This window comes from Capsicum annuum, chromosome 12 (assembly GCF_002878395.1).
Source record: "Capsicum annuum cultivar UCD-10X-F1 chromosome 12, UCD10Xv1.1, whole genome shotgun sequence".
NCBI lineage: Eukaryota > Viridiplantae > Streptophyta > Magnoliopsida > Solanales > Solanaceae > Capsicum > Capsicum annuum.
This window is the reverse complement of record NC_061122.1, coordinates 104,222,964-104,232,827: the sequence shown is the minus strand read 5'-3', so window position 1 is coordinate 104,232,827 and position 9,864 is coordinate 104,222,964. Positions and strand designations below refer to the sequence as shown.

General features: G+C 32.5%; 1 long non-coding RNA gene across 2 annotated transcripts; it reads right to left on the bottom strand.

Annotated features, from left to right (window-relative positions):
* Nucleotides 1-283: 283 nt before the first annotated feature.
* LOC107849980 lies at nucleotides 284-2,040 on the bottom strand. 2 transcript variants are annotated; one of them, XR_001668365.2, is made up of 3 exons: nucleotides 1,839-2,040; nucleotides 837-938; nucleotides 284-702 (listed from the first exon to the last, which is right to left on the bottom strand). It is a non-coding gene; the product is annotated as an uncharacterized LOC107849980 (long non-coding RNA). The 2 variants fall into 2 exon arrangements; XR_001668366.2 differs by having other exon boundaries at nucleotides 323-698; nucleotides 1,839-2,013.
* Nucleotides 2,041-9,864: the final 7,824 nt, after the last annotated feature.

The following is a 9,864-nucleotide window of genomic DNA, read 5'->3' as shown; positions in this document are numbered from 1 at the left end:
TTTTTATTTTTTTTAATGCAATATGACCTCATGAGCTCCCAAATTTATTTTTTTTACTTTGTTTATTTTTAGTAACGACGACCTCATGAGGTCGCTTTTATGCATTTTCTAAATATAAAAATGCAAAGAAAGAAACCTCATGAGGTCTCTTTTCTAAACTAGCAGCAAATTGCTGCTTTTGCAACTATCCACATTCATTTTAATTCAATTCAATAATATATAAAATTCTATAAGCTACATATTAAACGTCCTTCAATCTACACTATATCAAAATCAGCTCTGAAGCAATGCAAAATTGAATAAAAATTACAAAGAAGTCATAAGTTATACACTTTCATTTCAAACTACTTCAAAATTTTCGTACATTCACAAAATACTTAATAATTCTTACAAATCATCACAAAGCACATAATTTAGTCTATTTAATATAATACGAAACTTCAATAATGTAGCAGTATCTTTGCCACATGATCCCCATCCTCTGCATTAGTGGGCTCATCTCTCAACCTCTGTATTGACCATATACTTGAGCTGAATACATCGAAATTTGGGAGGTCTGCATCACCGAGATATGGGAAATTCCCCAATGCAAGTAATTCGTCTAATTAGGCCTTAATATAACTCATCTGAAGTTGCTTAGGACCATCAAAAGATGAAAATTATTACAGTAGCTACAACTTTCCCCGTACCTTTAACACCTTACTAGTTGAAACAAGTAAATAATCAGCAAGACCTTAAAAGGTCAATATGTTAAATTGATCAACATTTCAAAAATAGGGTAATAGAAGTGTACCATTAGGGTATAGAAGTAGAACAAAAAGAGAAAGGAATTGTACCTCTATATCTTCACAATATGATAGTTTTCAATAAGCAACTCTCATCTTTCTCCCTGCACAAAATTAACTAAGTCCAATCCACTACTATTACAAATTGCAGCCCTGCATTACAGATTAATACTTTAAATTGGTAATAGCTAACAATGCATCAAAGTCGTAGATTATGTAGTCCTACAACTAATATAAGCTACATATAAATACTTGGTGTTTTCATTATTTAGGAATCGAATACTAACTTTTTTCTACTTAATGTTGAAGCACATTGTAAGATCTTTTTTTTTAAAGAATAATTATCTTCAAGTTAGAGTTCTTTTGTTCCAATTTTAAGTTCAAAGTTCAATCCTAAATTCAAAATTCAAATGTTCTTCTAATTATTGTGTGTAAAATTCACTGTTACCACCAGACTATAAGTGTTTAGAGTATGCTAGGAGGTCAAAATTGATAATTAACCATCTAAATAATGTTGAAGGTTATGTTGTATACAATATACTGTTTGTAGGTAATTTAATGTTTATAAAGTATAAAAAAAATCCTCAGTTGTAGTGTCTTGTCACACTAATATACACATAGCTAACATTATATTCAGCATTCGTCATCCCACATCGATAGAAAATGAAAGCAGAGAGTTGAGATCGAGTAATTAGGAAAGAGGAGCTCCGTAAGCGAAGTAAAGCATCCCTTTCTCTTTGGCTAAGCTATAACCAAAAAATCTTATAGACCATCTTGCCTTTGCAGTCATAAAAGAAAACAGTCTAATTAATTAGCTAAGTATAGATAGGCAATGTTCATGAATAATGGTTAAACTAAGTAATCACTAATGATCAAATCTATAGAATATTCAAAATTCAACAAATAGTCATGATAAAATAAAAGATCAAAAGAAATTCTCAACAATTCCAACCTTGTCTCAACTTAAAGGAAAAATCCAACTACAAAAAAGTTCCTAAAATTGGTGGACTGGGTATAATCCTTAACAAAATTGAAAAAAAAAAGCATACGTACCTTGGAGAGCGGACTGGGTACCTGGGTGGTGGTGGTGGAGCGGCAAATGACGGCAATCGGTGGAAGCTAGGGATTATGGTAGTGAGAGGAGGAGAAAGAGTCATGGGAAGGGGGGCGGGGGCGGTTGGGGTTTTTGGAAATGAGACGGAGTATGGAGAAAAAAAGGACCTAAAAGTATATTTTATTATATTAAAAATAGAGCAAACATTAAATATTAAATTTTTTACTTAAATAATCAATATGAGGTACTTTTTATAATATATTTTAAACGTTTTAAAAATGTTTAGCGACCTCGTGAGGTAGTAATTCTTTTTCGAAATTTAGTTTTGGCCTGAGGAGGTCGCTATTACTATTTGGTGGATATTTTTTTTCATTTAAACAACCTCATGAAATTTACATTTATAAAAAAAAATTAAAAAAAATATTGAGGATAAAAGCGACCTCATGAGGTCTCTTTTTCGCGACCTATTTTGAGGTCTCTTTTTTTATGTCTCTTTTTGGAGTGTTTTTAGTAGTGAAATGACAAAAAGAAAATTTTCAAATATATCGAAGAAGTATTTTTGTTACGAACTAAAACGGGCTATAATTTTATTTCAACTTTGCTATTTATCTCTGTCTATGCTTTATTGTTGAAGCAAGAAGCTAAGGATCTCATTCATGACCAAACTATACTAATAGCACTGCAATGTAAATTTAAGGAGAGTTAGTCATAACTATCTTGTAGCTCATCTCTAACCAACTTACTAACCAACTCATAGTCTTAGCTCACGTAAGTAGTTAATAATTCTCTCTATATATATGGATCATGTACCATTCACATAAGCAACTTGAATAATATTACTTCATTAATCTTATCTACTCTCATCTAAAATTCTTCTTCTTCTCTTTACATATCTGCATTCTTCTCTTCTTGTATATGTAGAGTTTCTCTCTTAATGATCAAAGAGTTCTTAATCAAAGAAATTTCATTATTCTTCATGGTATCAGGGAGGGAAGATCATAACTAGATCTTTATGTGCATTTATTCATCATCCTATAGTTGTTCCTTGTTGCAGAGACAAAGTTTAATTGACATACTATCAAGTTCTTCTCATTGCTTCATTTCTAGACAAGTACATTCTTGATTTCTTGAAAGTTCTAAAAAAAATGGCTATTGTGAAAAACAACAATCAGTCGACTCCATCAAATCCCTCAGTGGTACAACTTCACAAGGTGTGATTGATCATAATCATCCACTGTTCTTAATTGCCAGTGATGTAAGTGGTATAACTATTGTTTCTACATTGTAACTGGTAGTGAGAATGATATGATATGCAGTAAGTCTATGAGAGTTGCATTGCTATGAAGGAATAAATTAGAATTGGTGGATGAAAGTTTGAAGAAAAAAATCTTTCCAGTTGAACTACATAATTAATGGAAGAAGGTAATTCTTTAGTGTTATCTTGGTTAATAAATTCTGTGTCAAGTAGTCTAGATGTTGGAATTGTGTATGCATCATGTGCAAGCGATATGTGGACTGATTTGAAAGAAAGATTTAACAAGATTGATGGATCAAGAACATACAAATTGCATCAAAAAATTATTTCCATCAGTCAAAGAGTACAATCTGTTGCTGTGCATTACTCTAAACTGAAGTCTTTGTGGCATGAGTTTGAGTCTATGGTACCCTCACCTGCATGTTCTTATGAAAGCTCTAGGGAGTTTGTGCCTTATTTGCAAAGGTTAAAATTGTATCAATTCTTGATATGGTTAAATGATACCTACAGTAAAGCTAGAAGTCAGATTTTACTTATGTCTCCTTTGCCTCTAGTTAACCAAGCTTATGCTATGATTATAAGTGATGAGAATCAAAAAATGGTGTCACAATCAACAAGTAGTGCTGGTCTCGTTGGTGCTACTTTTGGTATAGCTAATGTTGTGGCTATGTACTCGAGAAATGGAGTACAAAAGGGCAAGAAGCATTATAATCCCAATTCTATCTGTGATCACTGATGTCAGGTCACATGATGAGAGATTGTTATAAATTAGTTGGTTATCCCCTAGGCCATCCAAAGTATGGTGAGAAAAGAGGTCTAGAGCAGGGAACCTTTTATAGAGGAGATAAGAGTAAACAAAAAAGAGTTGGTTTTGGGATGTACAACAACAACAATAACTCATACAACAGTGCTCACAATGTGAATGTCATGTCTAAGGAATAGAATCCTACTTGGAGGGGCCAGACTATTCTCTCAAGAATCAAGTGTCACAACATGATTCAAACTAGACTCAACTGACACAAGGTGTCTCCAATAGTGATATTAATGCTCATGTTCAAGAATTTTTGAATAATGCAGAAAGAGCAAATGCTCAATTTATGATGCCTTCTAGGTTCTCTCAGAATCAGTACACTATAAGAAACAAGATATATTGTAGCAACTTTTAGTGGCGACCCTATTTGTTGCTACAAAAGATTCATCTTCAGTGGCGACACATATTTTCGCCGCAGAATATAAATTTTTAGCGGCAAGTTTTCTTGATTCACCACTAATGTGCGTTACTAATTCTGAAATTATCAATTCCGCTAATACCAAAATTTTGGCTCCGCATTTTTAGTGGAAACTTGTAAATAATCACCCCTGAATGTCATTTTGGGGCGACCTAGTCGCTGCTATATTAATTCAATTAATTAATTTATTTAAAAATAAAATGAAAGTTCTAAGTTGAACAAAAGAGAAAGCAAAAGCCGTATATGTATTTTTCAGATTTGGTCAATTTCTCTCTTAAAATTTTTTGAGTTTCTCTTGATAAATCCCTAATTCTTCATTACTTTAACTCTCAAATCTTCTAATACCACAATATTTGGGTACCATCTTACAGACCCGAAAACTCTAATTACATATAGTACTCCGCCAGGTATGTTTTCAAATTCCTTTTCGGATATATATATATATATATATATATATATATATATATATATATATATTTCAGATTTCACCTGAAATTTCTTCAACCCATTTGAAAATATTTAGGAAGCCAAAGAAGGAACGGAGAGAGTATATAGTTTGAAAATTAGTACAAGGTAAGCCATTCGAAGTTATGAAGGTTTGAACTTGTTCGAAGCTTTGAAGGTATAATTAATATTTATCTGTAATTTTAGTTTTAGTATTTTTTGATTCATTGTCTTGACAATCGTCTCTGAGTTATCTCTTTCTATGGTTAAGCTGAAAGTTCACTTCTGAAATTCTAGACTTTTTAATGTTGTTATTGTGATTATATGTTAACAGTTCATTGGGTATATCAAATTCAGTGTTTAAGCAGACGAAAAAACTTTTTTTAGGTTAAAATTATCTGATTGTAGTTTTCAAGATGTATTCTATTGGTTTTGAATTATTTAGTTATACAATATCATATCCGGTAAAACCCTATAAATAGGATCCAGGGAGAGTAAAACTACCTTGTGGAGGTATAGAGAGGCTGTCTCTTGATAATTATTGAGTCATAAGAAAGTTATTTAAGTATTAATCACTAAGAACTGAGTATTTCCCTAAAAGAGAGATGGCTAAAGCTAGTTTTTTGTTGCTCTATTTACTTATGAGAATTGATTTTTTTTATGGGAATTAAAAATTTGTAAGTGCAGAATGGTGAAATATGAAGAAAAAATTAAATGGTCGCTGAAACAACCCAAATAACTTACTAAGCCGACTGATTATTTAAGCTTAAGTTGTTCCATCGTATTACATTTTGGGTTTGATTATCATTTTATATTTGATATTTTCTAAATGGTTTGGTATAGTATGGATGGTTGGTTTGGTATGATTAGACTCGATTGGGTCGATCATGGTTGTGACCCTATTCTAGAGTTTTCATGAGAGCATTACACAATCTTTTTATATGCTTGAAATTCAGCTCATCCAAGGTTGTATACGGTGGTTGGGTTGGGTTAAGGGGGTGGTCCCCGATCTTGGTTGGACTTAGGGTGCCCATTACGACAAGGCCTCGATTCGGGCTGCATCAGATTCATAAGTAGTAGTACATCCTTAGGGTTGAAAGTATGGATCTAGAAGTGTAAAAACAAGAAAATATGGGGCTAGTATTTGGTTGAGGGTAAATTGATAAATCAATGTTTGCTATTAAGTAGGATGAAAGTGATATGTTCTTGTGTTTTAACTAAGAGATAGTGAATATGGTGTTGGTTTCATGGTGGAAAGTAGAGAAGGAGTTATTAGTTAAGGTGAATTATGGTATGCTTAAAGTAGGAGTTCTTGATAATATTCCATTCTGTTAGAAAAGTATAGGTTATTAACGAAAGTAGTATGTTTTTAAGAATTATTAATATGGGTTCTTATTGTGGTTGTAAACAAGAAGTTGGTTGATGCTTATATATCTAGGAGTATAATTTAGATATACGGATGGTAAAGTAGTAGTGATGTGTGGAAGGAGAATGTGCTGATAGATTATGAGAAGATAGACCATAAGATTGTGATAAATTATTATTATTATTATAAGGCTCTAGTGAAATAGTATTTCTTGATGCTTTGCCAAGTAAGAATGGTGTGTGCGGTTGTGGTTAATCATGTCTAGTACTAGAATCTAAGATTGAATAGTGAATGATCATCAAGGTGAAAATGATGATTACTTGGGATAGTGATATTAGTTATATGAAAGGTGAGCTAGTAGGTTTGAAATGATGTATGCAAGAATTTAAGTTCATTTCGTAATTAAGTATGATGGTGTAGGTATGATGTAGAGTGTACCCAAGGTGACATGGGGTTGCATTATTTTTATAAGTTTGTAAAGTGTCGTGTGTGCTAAGATAGTATCCATGAGTTGATAAGTATGAAGAAGGTTAGTGATATAGTGTATGGTGTTCTTGATAGCTAAGTTGGGAGTTATAAGTTGAAGATGTTAACTCTTTTAGTATAATTTAATTCTTATGTTTTAGGGAAAAATATAAGTTTAGGGGTGTGATATTAGTAAGATATGAAGAAAGGGTAAATTATGTGTTTAGATAGACAGGTATGTTGGTGGAGAAGAGTGTAAGTATATGATATTGATTGTTGAAGCTAGAGAAAGTTATGTGTGTTATATATGAAAGGACTGTCCAAGAATGAAGTTAGTATTGTGCAGATATAGTTTATCCGAGTGCATTGAGCTTTTTAGTATAGACTGTTAGAGTATAGAAATTATGGCCCTGTTTGGAGGATATAAAATAGGCTCATAGACTTAGAATGCCAGCTTTGATCTAAGGGGGAGATGATAGGGTGAAGAACCAAATAAAGTTTTGAAAATTAGATTGATTTGCATGTCAATAAGAATTGTGATGAGATTGTGATCCATTCTTGTCTAGTGTATTCCTTTCCTTGTATTTCAATCATTATGGCACCTTATCTATGTTTTGCGTGATAGGGACACACTGTGACTAATGCTTATACACTTCATGCATATTCAAGTTCATTCTCAGCTCCTGTTAATCAAGTCACCCCCCATGAATCTATGAGTTTCACTCTTATGTGAAGAAACTTTTGATAAGTGTGAACCTATGTTTCAAAGTATGCTCAGTTTTCAGAACTCATGGTACACCCCTTAATGACCAGTGAAATTCGCATTATGTTATGTAAGTCCTTAGTTAGATCGCTTTATGGAATCTATGCCTTTGATACTCTATTTCTCAGGCCTTAGTTAAGTGTTAAAGTTATATATAGTATTCTTTCATGCTTTAGGTCCTCATATTCTAGCCCTTCAATAACCTCTTCTTATATTAAGATAGTGGTGATGAAAGTACATGAATAATGGTTTAGATGGGAGAGAGTAGGTGTTCCTTATTAGGGAAAATTTATTGTATGCTTGCTTATTTAAGGCTATAAGTGTGAAGAAAGATTGAGGCAAAGCTTTAGTATATGTCATAGTTAGTTGAGAATTCTAGGCGTGTCTTCTTAGGGATGATGCGTGAAAGTTGTTATTGATAGAGGTATTAGAGAATATGGAAAAAAATTCCTAGGTGAGTTGGTTGCCTAGAATTTCATATGTGGTTATAATGATAGACTTTAATGTCATGTTGGTATATAAGTAGATTAATGTAATATGCTCTAGTGAATCATAGTAAGAGTTTAGAGTTAGTCATTGAAGTGGTAAGGCGTGTTATGCTTAAGATAACAGCTATGAAAAGACATAGAATATTGAATCTGGTGGTTTATACTAGAATTATGTTGTTATGTGTAATATCTTATGACTTCGAGTTAGGCTTGAACATGGTGAGAGTATGTAGTTCAACTCAGAATTTGGTTGGGGTAGTCACATGTACCCATGTGAATGTTATAAGTTGCATCAAATGAAGTGTAGTACTTAAGAGGAAGAGTATAGCTGAGAAAAGTTTTTGAGAAGTGTGGCTAAGCTTGAAAGTTAATAGTTGCATTGCCTAAGACGTAGTAATTCTATTCTAGCTTGTGTTCTATATACCTATATTCCATGAGTTGTAGACATGTTGCAATTCATTATTCGAATCCCATGCTCATATCATGCCCAAAATTACTTCCCTCGATTGTTATTAGAAGTTATGATAAGGAAAGTTAGAGGAAACTCATATTCTGTTCTTTAGTAACTCTTGGAGATTTTATCACATTAGCTACCACTTCACAGTTCTATATGTATGATCATATCATGAATGTTTCAGTTGAGTTCTAAACTCTTAATTTGAATAATCTCCTTATAGTCAATCAATTCATATACAAATCAGTTTCATGATTGAAGTTCAGTTTCATGATTGAAGTTTTATCGTTTCAGCTTAGTTATGTCCTTCATTAGCAAACTTGTTATGTCAACATCATTCCATACGATTCTTATATATGTGTATATGTTCCATATATATCAACTGAGTCAGTACCCTATTAAGGGTGATTCCAGTTATAAGACGATCAATTTTAGAAATTCAGTTTCAAGATAGTAATTACATTCTTTTCATTCAAATATCAGCCTTCATTCGAGGACGAATGATCCCAAGGGGGAGATAATGTAACCCTAGAATTTAAACCGTTGTTCCTATATGTATAGACCCGAATCCCATAATTTTCATGTAAAAATAAGTTTTTTGATCAATTATATAGTGTGGGAACATCTTTTGATATGAATTGAGGTCATAAAAATCTCCTAACTCAAAATAAATTGAGAATTTTTTTACCGATTAAGTTTTAGTGGATATTTCAACTTAGGTCAACTTCTAACGACCATTACTCCTATAATATAACTAGTTAGGGGTCTTACTATATATAAAATGAAAGTTCTTCTTGTCTTCTTTCTAGCTCATCCAATTTCACCTTAATCCAATATCAGAGTAGAAAATAATGCTCATTTTACCTCGGAGTATCTATCTGAGAGAAGGTGACGACTTGACTTGACAAGCTGTCAACTGAGTGATGAGTTTTAAACTTAGTCATAATCCTTAACTAGAAAACACCTTAAATCACTTAGGTAAGGTGACAACTAAGTTGATAAGTTATCAACTAGTTGACAAGTTGTCAACTAAGTCGTCAACCTTAACCAGAAAGTGTCCAAGTCCAGCTAGAGGTTGATCACTAAGTTGATAAGTTATCAACTAGTTGACAAGCTGTCAACTTAGTTGTCAACTGAAAATTTATGCAATTTTCTTTTTGTATTTTCTTAGGGGTAATTTAGTCTTTTCCTCCCATCAACCTCCTCTTCCATGACTCAAAACCTCAAATACACATTATTTTGCCTATTCAAAGTCAATTTTAAAAGTTCATTCTTCTCTCCACTCCCAAGAACTAAAAACAAGGGTTTCTTCCAATAATTCACCTCCCAAGGATCCAAATCTAAGTTTCCTTGGAGAAGTCAAGAAATTTAGGTAAGTGGGTATTCAATGAGGGTTTTCTTTTATCCTTATGCCCAAATATTGATTTTGTTCATGAATTTTATGATCTTCATAAAGTAAGGCTTTACCCAAATTGTTACTCCAAGTTTAAATTTAATTTTTCATGATATAATTTTCACTCCTAAGCATGTTTAATGATTATTCATGATTTCTTAGGTCCAT